At 55.9% G+C, this 18113-nt stretch overlaps 1 long non-coding RNA gene and 11 other non-coding genes across 30 annotated transcripts in view; all 12 read left to right on the top strand.

Annotated features, from left to right (window-relative positions):
• Positions 1-148: 148 nt before the first annotated feature.
• LOC123459870 lies at positions 149-242 on the top strand. Its single transcript, XR_006636606.1, has one exon. It is a non-coding gene; the product is annotated as a small nucleolar RNA SNORD116 (small nucleolar RNA).
• Positions 243-2518: 2276 nt separating this feature from the next.
• LOC123459882 lies at positions 2519-2613 on the top strand. Its single transcript, XR_006636618.1, has one exon. It is a non-coding gene; the product is annotated as a small nucleolar RNA SNORD116 (small nucleolar RNA).
• A 1210-nt stretch (positions 2614-3823) lies between these two features.
• Positions 3824-3916, top strand: LOC123459902. The gene has a single exon (XR_006636638.1). It is a non-coding gene; the product is annotated as a small nucleolar RNA SNORD116 (small nucleolar RNA).
• Positions 3917-5470: 1554 nt separating this feature from the next.
• LOC123459917 lies at positions 5471-5561 on the top strand. The gene has a single exon (XR_006636652.1). It is a non-coding gene; the product is annotated as a small nucleolar RNA SNORD116 (small nucleolar RNA).
• Positions 5562-6767: 1206 nt separating this feature from the next.
• LOC123459901 lies at positions 6768-6861 on the top strand. The gene has a single exon (XR_006636637.1). It is a non-coding gene; the product is annotated as a small nucleolar RNA SNORD116 (small nucleolar RNA).
• A 2460-nt stretch (positions 6862-9321) lies between these two features.
• Positions 9322-9415, top strand: LOC123459862. The gene has a single exon (XR_006636598.1). It is a non-coding gene; the product is annotated as a small nucleolar RNA SNORD116 (small nucleolar RNA).
• A 1567-nt stretch (positions 9416-10982) lies between these two features.
• Positions 10983-18113, top strand: part of LOC123459382 — a 72009-nt gene continuing 64878 nt past the window's right edge. For 13 of the 19 annotated variants that reach the window (XR_006636269.1, XR_006636281.1, XR_006636282.1 and 10 more), the window contains exon 1: positions 12801-12912. This is a non-coding gene — a long non-coding RNA (uncharacterized LOC123459382). Of the gene's footprint in view, positions 11006-12800; positions 12913-17028; positions 17160-18113 lie in introns of those variants that run through there. The other 6 variants (XR_006636271.1, XR_006636267.1, XR_006636272.1 and 3 more) reach the window with 5 other exon arrangements.
• On the top strand, positions 11269-11361 carry LOC123459884. The gene has a single exon (XR_006636620.1). It is a non-coding gene; the product is annotated as a small nucleolar RNA SNORD116 (small nucleolar RNA).
• LOC123459881 lies at positions 13100-13194 on the top strand. The gene has a single exon (XR_006636617.1). It is a non-coding gene; the product is annotated as a small nucleolar RNA SNORD116 (small nucleolar RNA).
• On the top strand, positions 14406-14498 carry LOC123459919. The gene has a single exon (XR_006636654.1). It is a non-coding gene; the product is annotated as a small nucleolar RNA SNORD116 (small nucleolar RNA).
• On the top strand, positions 16053-16143 carry LOC123459916. The gene has a single exon (XR_006636651.1). It is a non-coding gene; the product is annotated as a small nucleolar RNA SNORD116 (small nucleolar RNA).
• Positions 17350-17443, top strand: LOC123459900. Its single transcript, XR_006636636.1, has one exon. It is a non-coding gene; the product is annotated as a small nucleolar RNA SNORD116 (small nucleolar RNA).

Raw genomic sequence — 18113 nt, 5'->3', positions numbered from 1 at the left:
GACCTGTGATGTGTTCCATGCCCGTAGCGCATGGTGCTTGCACCTTCAGCCGAGGGGGGTGGTGTCGTGCACTGATGCAGAAAGCCTAGTGGCCAGGGATCCCGCCTACGTTGACCCTGGTACGTAAAGCGTGTAAAGCAGTGTGCTCGGATCGATGATGAACCCCACAAAAACATTCCTTGGAAAAGCTGAACAAAATGAGTGAAAGCTCATTACCGTCGTTCTCATCGTGACTGAGGTCCAGCACATGGGGTCACGTAGGTGCTTTTGTGGCCAGCCACATCCGCCTCGTCCTCACACTCTACCCTCCATCAACACAGGCAGCCTTTTGAAGATTCCCTTCTTGGGGTCCCACCACATCTCTTCTCCAATGAAGAGTTAGTTGGGTGTGCTGGGCGCTGAGAGGCCCTTTTGACAGCATTGCGTGGGCAGGCTTGGAGTCCCTACCGTTCATCAAGTGCGCCGAGCAAGGCGGTGTATGTGCCACAGGTGGCATGGTCTTCAAGTTGTTCCTTCACGAGGTGCCCGTATCTGGGGTCAGTCCTCTGGGCAGAAGGCATGCGCTACCCTCCACGTGCCAGTGGTCCTGAGGACTCGCTTGCAGTCATTAGTCCAGCCCTGGGTGTGGAGATGTGTCATGCCCCATACTGAAGCCACTCTGCTCATACGCATGGTCGTGTGTGCACAGATGTAACCTTAGGTCTGGCGGGGGCCACGGGGGCCTGTGGATTCCCTTGAGTAGGAATTGCCTCTGGGCAACCTCCTGTGATTGTCCCTGGTCTTCTAGGTTGGTTACTCGTGCAAACCCCTGACAGTGTTTGTGGCCAGTCTCGTGAGGACCACGGCCTACTGGGTGGCTCCTGCCGATCATGAGATCACCCCGCTGTGTCCGGAAGTGTCCTGTGGTTCAACCTCGATTCCTCTAACTGCCTTTCGAGGAATTAGGGAACGTGATCGCTCTGGGCACGGCCACTGGAGGCTCTTGGCACGTAGGTTGTCCTAGCACAGTGTCAGTCGCAATAGAAGGTACCTGGGATGATTTCGGGGCCTGAAGGGTCTCAGGCACACCAAGAGGGAGATGGAGCTCGGAAGGTTCTGTTCAGGTTGGAAAGGAGGGCATCAGGGGCCGGGCTGGGCTCAGATCAAACTGAGACGAGGAACACGGGATGCTGAGCCCAGACAACCCCTCCCCCCCCGGAGAAAGTGTGGTACTTGTCTCTCCCACGCCCTTCATGGGGGACCGTCCAGCATGACACACATAGGATGAGGTGAGGTCTCCCGGCGCCTGTGGACATGAGGTCGTGTGGTAGAGATGAGTGACCTAGTCCATTTGCTTCTGCTTGGTGATGCACAAGCATGTTACGCATCGCACTCCTACATGCGGGCGTGTGTGGGTGGTGGTGGGGTACACAGATGCGTGTTGGTGTTGTTTTAAGGCAAGGAAATCATTATCCCCGGGTATGTACATATTTGCTTTGGTTTGATGCCATAGTTCAGATGCGATGGTGGAGGAGTCTCGGCATGCAGGTTCTCAGTGTTTACCTAGTGTGTGTGCCTCCATGTTTTCTTGCTGTTCTCGGTTTGACACTTGAATGAACATCTGTCTTGCCTTTCCTTGGAGTGTAGGGACCCGCTGTGGAAGGTCAGAGCTGCACACTTGTCTGTCGTGATAGGTGTACTTCCTGGGTGACCTTTTCCTGTGTTGCATTCACCATTGACCAGTTAGCGTGCCCTTGAGAGTGAGAGGCTATACAGCGCCCTGTCCAGGTGTCTCCTGAGGGCACCGGTGTTATCTCTGTGTTCTTGATGGTTTCGGCTCCAAGCACCGCCTCGTATACCAGGCCCCTGTGAATGGCTCTCCATGGCAGAGGTGTGGGGTCAGAGAGAAGAGGGGGCTCACGTCACCTGACTTCTCCGGGGCTTATGCAATCTTTAGGGCACCCTGTGCTCGTTAGGGTGCAGGCCGTGTTGGTGGAGTTCTCGGGTGTCTGGGGGTCAGGCAGGCCCTGCTGGTATGGTGTTGTGTGAAAGAACACAAGACAAGACCTGCAGGCCATGGCCTCTTGAGCAGCACATGCACATAGGTACCAGTGGTCTCCTTGTGCTTGTCGGCACTGCCTGACCGTGAGGCGGCGCCTCGCGTACGTCGTCCCTTTCCTCAGAGGAGCATCGCCTTCTGTTCTCCTGCCAGGGCCAGTTTCAGTGGAAGGGGTGCCTTCGGCTGTTGCGGAAATTCAATGGACCCTCCAGAACCGCAGAGACAATAGCTGGTGCGGTCTGCATGGTTACCTGAGGGGGGCGACCTCTGCCAAAGCGACAGCAGGCACGGAGGTAAGCATTGCACTGGTGAAGGTAAACAAGATGTCCAGTGACCTGTGATGTGTTCCATGCCCATAGCGCATGGTGCTTGCACCTTCAGCCGAAGGCGGTGGTGTCGTGCAATGAAGCAGAAAGCCTAGCGGACAGGGATAACGCCTACGTTGACCCTCGTACGGAAAGCGTGTAAAGCAGTGTGCTCGGATCGATGATGACCCCCCACAAAAACATTCCTTGGAAAAGCTGAACAAAATGAGTGAAAGCTCATTACCGTCGTTCTCATCGTGACTGAGGTCCAGCACATGGGGTCACGTAGGTGCTTTTGTGGCCAGCCACATCTGCCTCGTCCTCACACTCTACCCTCCATCAACACAGGCAGCCATTTGAAGATTCCCTTCTTGGGGTCCCACCACATCTCTTCTCCAATGAAGAGTTAGTTGGGTGTGCTGGGCGCTGCCAGGCCCTTTTGACAAAATTGCATGGGCAGGCTTGTGGTCCCTACCGTTCATCAAGTGCGCCGAGCAAGGCGGTGTATGTGCCACAGGTGGCATGGTCTTCAAATTGTTCCTTCAACAGGTGCCCGTATCTGGGGTCTGTCCTCTGGGCAGAAGGCACGCGCTACCTTCCACCTGGCCAGTGGTCCTGAGGACTCGCTTGCAGTCATTAGTCCAGCCCTGGGTGTGGAGATGTGTCATGCCCCATCCTGAAGCCACTCTGCTCATACGCATGGTCGTGTGTGCCCAGATGTAACCTTAGGTATGGCGGGGGCCAAGGGGGCCTGTGGATTCCCTAGAGTAGGAATTGCCTCTGGGCAACCTCCTGTGATTGTCCCTGGTCTTCTAGGTTGGTTACTCGTGCAAAACCCTGACAGTGTTTGTGGCCAGTCTCGTGAGGACCACGGCCTGCTGGGTGGCTCCTGCCGATCATGAGATCAGCCTGCTGGATCTCGCACACGGCACTTGTCTTAACATTTGATGGCTATTCACGCTCAACAGAGGCAGCTGCGCTTGTTGCGTCTTGAGGGTGAACAGTCCTGCTTGGGTTTGTACTGGGCTCCAGTCACCATTTTTAGTTCTTTGTTGGGAGATTGAGAGAGAAAAGCCCCTACTGGTTTGAGGGTGTTGGCTATGTGGAATGCATGATTCATCTCTACATGACTTCAGGGACCCTGTCCCTTGTGGAGGCACGCGTTTGTGTGCAGAGCACTTTGAACCAACCTGGGCACCCGTGAGCATGGAATGCCTAGTGTGCGGGTAACCATGACGTGGGGCAGGGCGTCAGGGCGTTTCGAGTCTTGGTAGGGAGTTAAGGACAGGGGACACTGAGGACCACAGAGCAGGCAAAGTTTGGCACGGCCCGTGCGTGTGGTGTTGGTTTCATGAATCGGGTGGTTCGGTTTGCCACGGCGCACATCTGGATGATCAAAGGCTTGCTACTCGCTGATGGGAAGGGCCAGATGCCGTGGAAAATTCCTACACACTGAGCTGGTAGTGAGTTCCAATTGCTCGGATCCACGGTGACTCCCCCAAAAACGTTCCTGGGAAAGATGAACCAAACAAGCGAGAGGTCTGCAGTGCCGTCCTCACCGTGACCGAGGTCCAGCACAAGGGGTCCCATCGGTGCTTTCGAGACTCCTCATGCAGCTGGGTCCTTGGAGAGTGCCAGGCATATTCCTAATCGCCTATGATAATTTCAGGCCAGATGTCTGAGTGATACACACAGGGAGACCAAGGAAGGAAGGTTCCTCTGAGACAGAAATTGAGGGCTTCAGGGCCTGGGCCCGGATCCCCTTTACGCTGGAAAGAGGAAAAGGGACTCTGCTCCGGGCAAACATCTGTTGAGCCCGTGAAATGTATCTCCCCAACAGCCCTTCGCCAGATACCTTTCAGCATCAGGCTCATAGGATGTGTTGAGGTCTGACCGGGGCTGTGGTCCTGAGATCTTGGTGCGGAGTTGGGTGACCTTGGCCCTTTTCTGCAGCTTCTCAACGCACCCACGGGTTACACATCCCGCTCTTTCGTGTGCACGTACACACGCCTTTTCATTTACAATGGCGTAGATAAAAACTTAGAGCCTTGTGTCAGTAGGATTGCATCGGTGTGATGTGATGCCATATTTCACATGTGACAGTGGTCATGTCTGTGCGTGGTTCTTTTCTGCCTGATTTAGTGTGAAGCATGCCCCCACACTGTCCTGCTGATGTTGGTTGGACGCAGGTTGATGAGCTGGCTGAGTTGTCCTTGCCTTGGTCTTTAGGGACACATCCTGGAAGGAGAGCTGCACGCTTGGCTCTCGCGACAGGGGCACGGCATCCATTTCCTTGGCCGGTGTTGCGTTCACAGTTGAGCAGCTCTCATGACCTTAGGAGTGAGAGGGATCCCAAGCCCTGTGGGACTTGCCTCCTGAGCGCAACAGTGCTGCCTCTGTGTGGTCGCTAGTTTTGACTGGGAGCTCCTCCCCATTGACGACCTCATTTGGAATGCGCCTATTGGGCGGGCTGCTGTGCTGACAGAGAACCTGGAGCTCAAGCCACCTAATGACTTGGGTACTGAGACAGTCCTTTAGGATCCTTTACGATGTGCACGTTGGAGTTCGGAAGCGCCCATTGAGTTCTCTGGCATTTGTGGGATAGGCAGACACGTGCTGGTGTGGTGCAGTGGGACACTGCGAGAGACTAGGACGGCAGGCCGTGCCACCTGTGGACAGCGAGTGCACATGTGGACCCGAAGGCTCCCTGTGACTGCCAGGCCTGTGTGGCCTTGGGGCGAGGACCTGGGTGCGTCACCGTTTTGCTCCCATGGGCCTCAAGTTGTGTTCTCCCGGCAGGGGGGGGTTTCAGTGCAAGGGGCGGCCTCTGCCACCCAGGAAGTTGGAGGAACTCATCTCCAGAAGTGCAGAGGCCTGTGAAGGTGTGATCTGCGTCATGTCCCCAGGATGGCACCCTGTGCATCTGTAGGACGTAGAAGGGAGGTAAGCAAGTCATTGGCCGAGGTACGCAAGCTCTCCAGTCACCAGGGATGTGTTCCATGCCCCGAGTGCACAGTGCCTGCACGTTCCTCACGAGTGTTTGTGAAGCTGTGTCCTGAGTGCAGAAAGACTAGTGGCCAGGGATCCGGCCCATGGTGACTCATGTAAGACGCTTTCCATTGTGCTCGGATCGATGATGACTCCCACCAACCATGTCCCGGAAGTTGAACAAAATGAGTGAGAGCTCACACTCTTCGTTCTCATCGTGACTGAGGTCCAGCACATGGGGTCACGTAGGTGCTCGAAGCACCAGGCACATATCCTGCTCATTCCCCTTCACCTGCCACAAAGGGAGGCAGCATCGTGGAAGATATCTTCAAGGGGTCCACAGTTTGCTTGAGTTTTCTGGGCAGTGTGAGCCTTGTTTGCCAGCATTTTAAAGGCAGGCTGGGAGTCCCTACCAATAGGCAAGTCTGCCCATGTGGGGGATGTGAGTGTGCAGCAGCTAGCCCCGGGAGTGCAAACCGTGCTGCCCTGTGCACACAGCTGATCTTGGCACAGGCCCAGTGAACAATGATTGGCCCATGCGCTGGCGCCATGGTGCATCTCCTAAGTCAGGCAGCCAGGGAGCCCTTGGGCAGCTCAGGGAAAGTCTCGCGAGACCGGTTGGTATAGCAGGTAGCAGGCCGACGAGCAGATCAGGATGGGAATGAGTGAACTAGTCACAGTCTAGCAGTGCATTGCCTGGTGGGGAAAATATACCTTCACCAGGGCCTAGATGCTGTGGGTTGCCCTCTGGGCAGCAAGCATTCATTACCATCCATGTGGCCAGTGGTCCTAAGGAGCAGCTGGCCGTTCAGTTGGTGGACCAACACTGGGTGTAGAGACGTCTCGTGCCTCAGGCCTGTCCACCACGGTGCTCATACCCACGGGTCTGTGTGCATAGCCGTACCCTCGGGTGTTGCAGGAGATCTAGGAGGACCTGTGCATAGTATGACACAGGTGTTTGCTTTGGGACACATCCTCTGGGACTGTCTGTTGGGAAGCCTCGGGGCTCATTGTGCCTCCCAGGTCTGCACGGCCTTGGGCCGGGGCTCCATGTGCCTGGTGCTTTGACTCAGAAGGTGTCTCGCCTTGTTTTCCTTTTTCAGGGGAAGTTTCAGTGGAAGGAGTGGCTGCAGCCACCCGGGAAGTTGGGTGAGCTCATCTCCAGGCCTGCCGAGGCCTGAGAAGGGGCGGCATGCATCATGATCCCATGGTGCCACCCTGTGCTCACGGAAGAAAATGTACAGAGGTAAGTACTGCCCTGGCCACGGGACCGAAGGTCACCAGAGGCCGGGGCGGCGTTCCGTGCCCTGAGTGCACGCTATTGCCTGTTCCTCGCCACCGCGGAGACGCTGTCTCTTGGAGGCTGCAAGTCTAGTGACCAGGGATAACGCCTGTTGATGTTGACCCACGTAAAATGCATTTCAGTGTGTGTGCTCGGATCGATGATGACTCCCAAAACTCCATGTCCCGGAAAAGCTGAACAAAATGAGTGAGAGCTCACACTCCTCGTTCTCATCGAGACTGAGGTCCAGCACATGGGGTCACGTAGGTGCTTTATGTACCAGTCACATATCCTGGTCATTACCCTTCACCCACCACCAAAGTAGGCAGCATGCTGACAGATGTCTTTAAGGGGGGCACAGGTTACTTGAGTTTTCTGGGCAGCATGAGGCCTGTTTGCCACAGTACTGTGGGTAGGCTGGGAGTCCCTGACAATACGCAAGGGTGCCCCGTGTGGAATGAGCCTGCGGCGGTCAGGCCCTGGACAACCCGCCACTCGGGCCTGTGCGCTCAGCTGATCTAGCCACATATGTATCCAGTGACCGCAGGTAGCCTCATGCTCTGGGACCCTGGTGCGTGTCCACAGTAAGGCAGCCTGGGAGGCCTTGGTCAGCACAGGGCAATTGTGGCAAGACTTCTCGAGACAGCAGGAACGAGGCTGATCTGCAGACCAGAATCGGAGTGGGTGTACTTGTGAGAGACTGGCGTTGCATAGCCTGGTGTGGAAAGCATTCCAACACCAGGGGCCTTTTGTCGTGGTGTGTCTTCCGGGAAGAGAGCATGCATTCTCAGCCATGTGTCCAGTAGTCCTAATGTACAGCTGGCAGTGGGTGGTCCACCACTGGGTATAGAGATGTCTCATGCTCAAGGCCTCACTACCACAATGCTGCTCCCCGCGGGCCTCGCTGTACGGGCGTAGGTGTGCTCTTAGGTCTTCCAGGAAATCGAGTAGAACCTGGGCATGCTTGGCCATCGGCGTTGTCTTTGGGACCCTTGCTGTGGGAATGTGTGTGGTGCGGCATGGAAACTCCTTGTGGAAACTCCCAACAAGTTTGGTTGTGAGTCTCCAGATGACAGGGGCCCCAACGGCTCTTCCCACCATGGGTGGGATCAGCTTGGCAGGTCTGCCAGGTTCCCCTTGCCTTCCAATCTGATGGCCATTAGAGTTCAAGACCACGGCTCTAGCTGTTGTGTCTTGATGGATCCACTTACCCACTGGGATTTCTTCTGGGGTCCACTCCATGCATGTGCTCTGTTGTTGATGTTTTGTGTGAGAAGAGTCCCCGGTGCTTTGAGGTTTTTGACTGTCCAGGTGGAGGAACTGTAGGCATCACATTGATGGCTTTGGTCCAAGATCGCACCCTTATCCGGAGCCTAAGCCAGGATGTGCTGTCAGGGATTGAGGCCTGGGCTCCGCGCCCTTTAGACTTCAGTCACTTCCGGCCCAAGGTGCTTTCACTTTTGCACATATGTGGAAGGCTCTTTGATTTGTCACACTTAGAGAGGTCTGTGCCCGTCAGCCAAATCAAGAGAGTGCTCGGTGGGTGGCCTTCTCCCTGCATGAAAAGTTGGTCTTCCATTTGCCACTGCAGGCCTGTGCCACCGGAGGGTGCCGCGGGCTTTGGGTCCTGGCCCGGCCGGCCGGTTTGTGGTCCGTGGCGGGCACGTGGTGGTTTGTGCCCGCCCCTTTGGGGTAGGCCCATGGGTGTGACCTGAATGGAGCACTTGAGGTGACCTGGCTGTTGCTGGGAGAGGGCTGGTAGAGAGGGCAGTGTGTCACACAAGGGCTGTAGACCTCCTGGTCCTGGGATCTTTTATTGGCGGATCTGTGGTTGAGCGGAAAGCTTGTCCAGAGTCCCTGTCTATTCATGGACCCGTAGATCCGTGAGGTTGCCCTAAAAAGCTGGTCGCTGTGGGCTGTGTTGAGGAGCCCTCAAAAGGATAAGTGTCAGGTGTCACTGGAGCTAAAGGCGTGTGGGTTTTGCGGGGAAGCATTCCGGTTTGCAGGTGAAGGCATGCGTGTTGGGAAGCACGTTGCGTGGAGCCCAAGAGTGAATGGACTGGACGGGTTGGGGAAACCCCGAAAGACAAAGCGAGGCAGATGTAAGACAACGCAGGTGCACACCCCCTTGCCTCATCTAGCGGAGGAGATGGCAGATTCTCATTTATGCTCATAGCAGTACAGTGGGACAGTCCTGGGGAGGTCAGGTTTGGTCCCGCAGCTGAAGTGACCGAGACCCCACGGGACATCTGGACCTGGAGGCCACGGGCCCTGTGCCTCGGTCTTTTCCTCATGCATGCCTTGGCTCTGTATCCCCTGGCAGGCGCGTTCTGCGTGTGAGGCATGTTTTCACCTGTCCACGAAGCTGGACAAGCCCTTCTCTGACGCGGAGGCTTGTGATGGTGCTGTGAGCCCTGTGACCGGACCGACGTGCACCGTGAGAACGGGTGGACTGATGTGCAGGTAAGTATGACTCGAGGCTGTTACGCGTCTTGGTAGAGCTGCCATGGCAGGGATCACTGAGAAGAAGTGAGAAGGCGTATTTAGTCCGGCCAGATGGCGTGGCAGTGGCATCTGTGGACTGGGCTGCCGGATGGGGCCAAAGTGCCCTGCCTGGGTGACGAAAGGATGGCTAGTTGGTGAGGGCCATGTTCAGGTTGCATAGGGACATGCTCCACCATCAGCTGGAAGCATATTCCAATGTGCTCGGATCGATGATGACTCCCAGCAAAACATTCCTTGGAAAAGCTGAACAAAATGAGTGAAAGCTCACTACCGTCGTTCTCATCGAGACTGAGGTCCAGCACACGGGGTCTCGGATTTGCTTTATGGAATTAGGCGCAGCTGGCTGATCCTCCACTACACCCTCCACCAAGAGACTAGCATTCTGAAACTTCCCTCCTCAGGGACCGGCTGATCTCTTCTTAATGATGAGTTATTTGTTTGTGCTGGGCTGTGTGGGGCATATTTGATAGGGTTTTGTGGGCGGACATGGACTCCCTATCAGCGGGCTAGTTCCACCACAGGGGAGGGAGCATGCAGATCTCTACATATGTTGGTGTTTTCACTGGTCCAAGATGCCACCGCTGTCCATGGCCAGGATGCACCCTGACGGGTGGAGGAGTGGGCTGCCCACTCCTGTGGTGTCAGCCCGCTCCGCATCCCGGGGCAGGGGCTACGCCTGACAGTCTTCATGAACAACAGGATGGATTCAGTGTTAACTGAACGGTGGAGCGACAGAAGGTTTGGGGGCCCCGGGTGGCATGCAGTGCCTTATGCCCTGGAGTCTTGGGCAAACAGCGGTGAAGCCCATTGCCGAAGGCACCCTTTTGGGCAGTCACGTGAGCGCAGCCTGGGAAGGGTTTGGGTCTGCATGGAGGCATTGATTGTAGTGCAGCTGTGGAGGACTTTGAGAGTTGGCCGACTGACAGAGACCTTTCACTGTGAGCCCCACCGAGATAGTGTGGGGACGTTCTTTCTTGGGCCATTGCCTTGTCGCTGAGTGTGAAATATTGGCGTGCATTTGGTCACTGTACGCCTGTGACATCCTATGGTAGCAGTGGCCTTGACTCCTGGCCTCGGTTGCAGATTGGCGGTCAGCCTAGGGCCCTAGGTGGCTTGTGACCGGCACGTTGGTGTATGAACACGGCTGTGAAGTTCATGGAGCATTTGTGGTGGGCTGGCGGGATGTGGGTGCCAAAGGGCCATAGTGCCCCTCCTTCCGGGATCCTGTGTTGTTGGGGTCCGGGATGAGTGGCAAGCATGTCCAGAGTCCCTGTTCAGTCATGGACCCATAAGCCCGTGATGTTATATACTAGGAACACAGTTGCTGCAGTCAGTGTTGAGAGGCACTGGCAGGACCAGGGATTCATGGCAACGGAGATAAAGTCTTTTGTGCCTTGCAGGGAAGCATTTGGTTTTGCGTGTCAAGCAATGTGGTGCCTGGGAAGTGGAGGCGGGAGAGTGAGGAGTCTGTGAGAGTCAGGGAGTGTCTGGACGAATAAGGGAGGCAGATGCAGTAAATGAGAGGTGTTCTCCATCACGACACCTTCCTCAGGAGAAGCAGGTTGCCACCTTTATGCTCATTGCACAATGCCAGGACAGTCCCAGAGAGTCACAGGCAGGGCTGGAAGCTGTATAGGCCAAGAACTCACGGGGCATCGTGGCCTGGTGGCAGTGGCGGTGGCGGTGGCGATGGTCCCTGGCCCTGGCCCTTTCCTCAAGTGTGCGTTGCCTTTGTGTCCTCCTGGCAGGGGAGCCCTGTGAGAGAGTCATGCCGTCAGGTCTCCATGAAGTTGGACTCCCCTTCTGCGATGCAGATGCACGCCACGCTGCGTTGAGCACTTTAACCGAATGCGGTCACCATGTATGCACAGATGTCCTAGCGTGCAGGTAAGCTTGACGGGGGCAAGGTGTTGGGGTGATTGGTTTCTTGGTAGAGTGGTAGTGGCAGGGATCACTGAGCTTGACTGAGCAGGCGAACTTTGGCTGGGCCAGAACTGTTGGGTGGGGTGGTACTGAGGATGGGGCTATGGCGTGGGGTCACAGTGCACTCCTGGAATGAAGAAAGTGTAGCGACTTTGTGCTGCCAATGGCCCGATGCCAAGCTACCTTCCATCCCCCTCCCTCAGCGGGAACCGTGTTCCAATGTGCTCGGATCAGTGATGACTCCCACAAAAACATTCCTTGGAAAGCTGAACAAAATGACTGAGTGCTCAGCACCGTCGTTCTCATCGTGACTGAGGTCCAGCACATGGGATCCCTTAGGGCCTGACGGGATGGGCAAATAGGCCTCATTTCCCTGGCAGCTCGCCGGGTAGTTGTCCCTGGTTCATGTCGGGTGCCCTTGGAACCTGGTCCGGAAGTGTCCTGTGGTTCAACCTCGATTCCTCTAACTGCCTTTCGAGGAATTAGGGAACGTGATCGCTCTGGGCACGGCCACTGGAGGCTCTTGGCACGTAGGTTGTCCTAGCACAGTGTCAGTCGCAATGGAAGGTACCCGGGATGATTTCGGGGCCGGAAGGGTCTCAGACACATCAAGAGGGAGATGGAGCTCGGAAGGTTCTGTTCAGGTTGGAAAGGAGGGCATCAGGGGCCGGGCTGGGTTCAGATCAAACTGAGACGAGGAACACGGGATGCTGAGCCCAGGCAACCCCTCCCCCCCGGAGAAAGTGTGGTACTTGTCTCTCCCACGCCCTTCATGGGGGACCGTCCAGCATGACACACACAGGATGAGGTGAGGTCTCCCGGCGCCTGTGGACATGAGGTCGTGTGGTAGAGATGAGTGACCTAGTCCGTTTGCTTCTGCTTGGTGATGCACAAGCATGTTACGCATCGCACTCCTACATGCGGGCGTGTGTGGGTGGTGGTGGGGTACACAGATGCGTGTTTGTGTTGTTTTAAGGCAAGGAAATCATTATCCCCGGGTATGTACATATTTGCTTTGGTTTGATGCCATAGTTCAGATGCGATGGTGGAGGAGTCTCGGCATGCAGGTTCTCAGTGTTTACCTAGTGTGTGTGCCTCCATGTTTTCTTGCTGTTCTCGGTTTGACACTTGAATGAATATCTGTCTTGCCTTTCCTTGGAGTGTAGGGACCCGCTGTGGAAGGTCAGAGCTGCACACTTGTCTGTCGTGATAGGTGTACTTCCTGGGTGACGTTTTCCTGTGTTGCATTCACCATTGACCAGTTAGCATGCCCTTGAGAGTGAGAGGCTATACAGCGCCCTGTCCAGGTGTCTCCTGAGGGCACCGGTGTTATCTCTGTGTTCTTGATGGTTTCGGCTCCAAGCACCGCCCCGTATACCAGGCCCCTGTGAATGGCTCTCCATGGCAGAGGTGTGGGGTCAGAGAGAAGAGGGGGCTCACGTCACCTGACTTCTCCGGGGCTTATGCAATCTTTAGGGCACCCTGTGCTCGTTAGGGTGCAGGCCGTGTTGGTGGAGTTCTCGGGTGTCTGGGGGTCAGGCAGGCCCTGCTGGTATGGTGTTGTGGGAAAGAACACGAGACAAGGCCTGGAGGCCATGGCCTCTTGGGCAGCACATGCACATAGGTACCAGTGGTCTCCTTGTGCTTGTCGGCACTGCCTGACCGTGAGGCGGCGACTCGCGTACGTCGTCCCTTTCCTCAGAGGAGCATCGCCTTCTGTTCTCCTGTCAGGGCCAGTTTCAGTGGAAGGGGTGCCTTCGGCTGTTGCAGAAATTCAATGGACCCTCCAGAGCCGTAGAGACCATAGCTGGTGCGGTCTGCATGGTTACCTGAGGGGGGCGACCTCTGCCAAAGCGACAGCAGGCACGGAGGTATGCATTGCACTGGTGAAGGTAAACAAGATGTCCAGTGACCTGTGATGTGTTCCATGCCCATAGCGCATGGTGCTTGCACCTTCAGCCGAGGGCGGTGGTGTCGTGCAATGAAGCAGAAAGCCTAGCGGACAGGGATAACGCCTACGTTGACCCTCGTATGGAAAGCGTGTAAAGCAGTGTGCTCGGATCGATGATGACCCCCCACAAAAACATTCCTTGGAAAAGCTGAACAAAATGAGTGAAAGCTCATTACCGTCGTTCTCATCGTGACTGAGGTCCAGCACATGGGGTCACGTAGGTGCTTTTGTGGCCAGCCACATCCGCCTCGTCTTCACACTCTACCCTCCATCAACACAGGCAGCCTTTTGAAGATTCCCTTCTTGGGGTCCCACCACATCTCTTCTCCAATGAAGAGTTAGTTGGGTGTGCTGGGCGCTACGAGGCCCTTTTGACAGCATTGCGTGGGCAGGCTTGGGGTCCCTACCGTTCATCAAGTGCGCCGAGCAAGGCGGTGTATGTGCCACAGGTGGCATGGTCTTCAAATTGTTCCTTCAACAGGTGCCCGTATCTGGGGTCTGTCCTCTGGGCAGAAGGCATGCGCTACCCTCCACGTGGCCAGTGCTCCTGAGGACTCGCTTGCAATTATTAGTCCAGCCCTGGGTGTGGAGATGTGTCATGCCCCATCCTGAAGCCACTCTGCTCATACACATGGTCGTGTGTGCACAGATGTAACCTTAGGTATGGCGGGGGCCAAGGGGGCCTGTGGTTTCCCTAGAGTAGGAATTGCCTCTGGGCAACCTCCTGTGATTGTCCATGGTCTTCTAGGTTGGTTACTCGTGCAAAACCCTGACAGTGTTTGTGGCCAGTCTCGTGAGGACCACGGCCTGCTGGGTTGCTCCTGCCGATCATGAGATCAGTCCGCTGGATCTCGCACACGGCACTTGTCTTAACATTTGATGGCTATTCACGCTCAACAGAGGCAGCTGCGCTTGTTGCGTCTTGAGGGTGAACAGGCCTACTAGGGTTTGTATTGGGCTCCACTCACCGTTTTTAGTTCTTTGTTGGGAGTTTGAGAGAGAAAAGCCCCTACTGCTTTGAGAGTGTTGGCTATGTGGAATGCATGATTCATCTCTCCATGACTTCAGGGCCCCCTGTCCCTTGTGGAGGCACGCATTTGTGTGCCGAGCACTTTGTCCCAACCTGGGCACCCGTGAGCATGGATGGCCTAGTGTGCGGGTAACCATGACGTGGGGCAGGGCGTCAGGGCGTTTCGAGTCTTGGTAGGGAGTTAAGGACAGGGGACACTGAGGACCACAGAGCAGGCAAAGTTTGGCACGGCCCATGCGTGTGGTGTTCGTTTCATGAATCGGGTGGTTCGGTGGGCCACGGCGCACATCTGGATGATCAAAGGCTTGCTACTCGCTGCTGGGAAGGGCCAGATGCCGTGGAAAATTCCTACACACTGAGCTTGTAGTGAGTTCCAATTGCTCGGATCCACCGTGACTCCCCCAAAAACGTTCCTGTGAAAGATGAACCAAACGAGTGAGATGTCTGCAGTGCCGTCCTCACCGTGACCGAGGTCCAGCACAAGGGGTCCCATCGGTGCTTTCGAGACTCCTCATGCAGCTGGGTCCTTGGAGAGTGCCAGGCATATTCATAATCGCCTATGAAAATTTCAGGCCAGGTGTCTGAGTGATACACACAGGGAGACCAAGGAAGGAAGGTGCCTGTGAGACAGGAATTGAGGGCTTCAGGGCCTGGGCCCAGATCCCCTTTACGCTGGGAAGAGGAAAAGTGACTTCTGCTCCGGGCAAACATCTGTTGAGCCCGTGAAATGTATCTCCCCAGCAGCCCTTCGCCAGATACCCTCCAGCATCAGGCTCATAGGATGTGTTGAGGTCTGATCGGGGCTGTGGTCGTGAGGTCTTGGTGCAGAGTTGGGTGACCTTGGCCCTTTTCTGCAGCTTCTCAATGCACCCACATGTTACACATCCCGCTCTTTCGTGTGCACGTACACGTGTCTTTCATTTACAATGGCGTAGGTAAAAGCTTAGAGCCGTGTGTCAGTAGGATTGCTTCGGTGTGATGTGATGCCATAGCTCACATGTGACAGTGGTCAGGTCTGTGCGTGGTTCTTTTCTGCCTGATTTAGTGTGAAGCATGCCCCCACACTGTCCTGCTGATGTTGGTTGGACGCAGATTGATGAGCTGGCTGAGTTGTCCTTGCCTTGGTCTTTAGGGACACATCCTGGAAGGAGAGCTGCACGCTTGGCTCTTGCGACAGGGGCACAGCATCCATTTCCTTGGCCGGTGTTGCCTTCACAGTTGAGCAGCTCGCATGACCTTAGGAGTGAGAGGGATCCCAAGCCCTGTGGGACTTGCCTCCTGAGCGCAACAGTGCTGCCTCTGTGTGGTCGCTAGTTTTGACTGGGAGCTCCTCCCCATTGACGACCTCATTTGGAATGTGCCTATTGGGCGTGCTACTGTGCTGACAGAGAACCTGGAGCTCAAGCCACCTAATGTCTTGGGTACTGAGACAGTCCTTTAGGATCCTTTACGATGTGCACGTTGGAGTTCGGAAGCGCCCATTGAGTTCACTGGCATTTGTGGGATAGACAGACACCTGATGGTGTGGTGCAGTGGGACCCTGCGAGAGACTAGGATGGCAGACCGTGCCCCCTGTGGACAGCGTGGGCACATGTGGACCCGAAGGCTCCCTGTGACTGCCAGGCCTGTGTGGCCTTGGGGCGAGGACCTGGGTGCGTCACCTTTTTGCTCCCATGGGCCTCAAGTTGTGTTCTCCCGGCACGGGGGGGTTTCAGTGCAAGGGGCGGCCATTGCCACCCAGGAAGTTGGAGGAGCTCATCTCCAGAAGTGCAGAGGCCTGTGAAGGTGCGATCTGCGTCATGTCCCCAGGATGGCACCCTGTGCATCTGTAGGACGTAGAAGGGAGGTAAGCAAGTCATTGGCCGAGGTACGCAAGCTCTCTAGTCACCGGGGATGTGTTCCATGCCCCGAGTGCACAGTGCCTGCACGTTCCTCACGAGTGTTCGTGAAGCTGTATCCTGAGTGCAGAAAGACTAGTGGCCAGGGATCCGGCCCATGGTGACTCATGTAAGACGCTTTCCATTGTGCTCGGATCGATGATGACTCCCACCAACCATGTCCCGGAAGTTGAACAAAATGAGTGAGAGCTCACACTCTTCGTTCTCATCGTGACTGAGGTCCAGCACACGGGGTCACGTAGGTGCTCGAAGCACCAGGCACATATCCTGCTCATTCCCCTTCACCTGCCACAAAGGGAGGCAGCATCGTGGAAGATATCTTCAAGGGGTCCACAGTTTGCTTGAGTTTTCTGGGCAGTGTGAGCCTTGTTTGGTAGCATAGTAAAGGCAGGCTGGGAGTCCCTACCAATAGGCAAGTCTGCCCACGTGGGGGATGTGAGTGTGTAGCAGCTAGCCCCGGGAGTGCAAACCGTGCTGCCCTGTGCACACAGCTGATCTCGGCACAGGCCCAGTGAACAATGATAGCCCCATGCGCTGGCGCCATGGTGCATCTCCTGAGTCAGGCAGCCAGGGAGCCCTTGGGCAGCTCAGGGAAAGTCTCGCGGGACCGGTTGGTATAGCAGGTAGCAGGCCGACGAGCAGATCAGGATGGGAATGAGTGAACTTGTCACAGTCTAGCAGTGCATTGCCTGGTGGGGAAAATATACCTTCACCAGGGCCTAGATGCTGTGGGTTGCCCTCTGGGCAGCAAGCATTCATTACCATCCATGTGGCCAGTGGTCCTAACGAGCAGCTGGCCGTTCAGTTGGTGGACCAACACTGGGTGTAGAGACGTCTCGTGCCTAAGGCCTGTCCACCACGGTGCTCATACCCACGGGTCTGAGTGCATAGCCGTACCCTCGGGTGTTGCAGGAGATCTAGGAGGACCTGTGCATAGTATGACACAGGTGTTTGCTTTTGGACACATCCTCTGGGCCTGTCTGTTGGGAAGCCTCGGGGCTCATTGTGCCTCCCAGGTCTGCACGGCCTTGGGCCGGGGCTCCATGTGCCTGGTGCTTTGACTCAGAAGGTGTCTCGCCTTGTTTTCCTTTTTCAGGGGAATTTTCAGTGGAAGGAGTGGCTGCAGTCACCCGGGAAGTTGGGTGAGCTCATCTCCAGGCCTGCCGAGGCCTGAGAAGGGTCGGCATGCTTCGTGATCCCATGGTGCCACCCTGTGCTCACGGAAGACAATGTACGGAGGTAAGTACTGCCCTGGCCAAGGGACCGAAGGTCACCAGAGACCGGGGCGGCGTTCCGTGCCCTGAGTGCACGCTATTGCCTGTTCATCGCCACCGCGGAGACGCCATCTCTTGGAGGCTGCAAGTCTAGTGACCAGGGATAACGCCTGTTGATGTTGACCCACGTAAAATGCATTTCAGTGTGTGTGCTCGGATCGATGATGACTCCCAAAACTCCATGTCCCGGAAAAGCTGAACAAAATGAGTGAGAGCTCACACTCCTCGTTCTCATCGAGACTGAGGTCCAGCACATGGGGTCACGTAGGTGCTTTATGTACCAGTCACATATCCTGGTCATTACCCTTCACCCACCACCAAAGGAGGCAGCATGCTGACAGATGTTTTTAAGGGGGGTACAGGTTACTTGAGTTTTCTGGGCAGCATGAGGACTGTTTGCCACAGTACTGTGGGTAGGCTGGGAGTCCCTGACAATACGCAAGGGTGCCCCGTGTGGAATGAGCCTGCGGCGGTCAGGCCCTGGACAGCGCGCCACTCGGGCCTGTGCGCTCAGCTGATCTAGCCACATACGTATCCAGTGACCGCAGGGAGCCTCATGCTCTGGGACCCTGGTGCGTGTCCACAGTAAGGCAGCCTGGGATGCCTTGGTCAGCACAGGGCAATTGTGGCAAGACTTCTCGTGACAGCAGGAACCAGGCTGACCTGCAGACCAGAATCGGAGTGTGTGTACTTGTGAGTGACTGGCGTTGTATTGCCTGGTGTGGAAAGCATTCCAACACCAGGGTCCTTTTGTCGTGGTGTGTCTTCCGGGAAGAGAGCATGCATTCTCAGCCATGTGTCCAGTCGTCCTAATGTACAGCTGGCAGTGGGTGGTTCACCACTGGGAATAGAGATGTCTCATGCTCAAGGCCTCACTACCACAATGCTACTCCCCGCGGGCCTCGCTGTACGTGCGTGG

This window comes from Jaculus jaculus, chromosome 3, assembly GCF_020740685.1.
Source record: "Jaculus jaculus isolate mJacJac1 chromosome 3, mJacJac1.mat.Y.cur, whole genome shotgun sequence".
Lineage (NCBI taxonomy): Eukaryota > Metazoa > Chordata > Mammalia > Rodentia > Dipodidae > Jaculus > Jaculus jaculus.
Note: the sequence above shows the minus strand (reverse complement) of the source record. Positions and strands in the feature narration are given on the sequence as shown.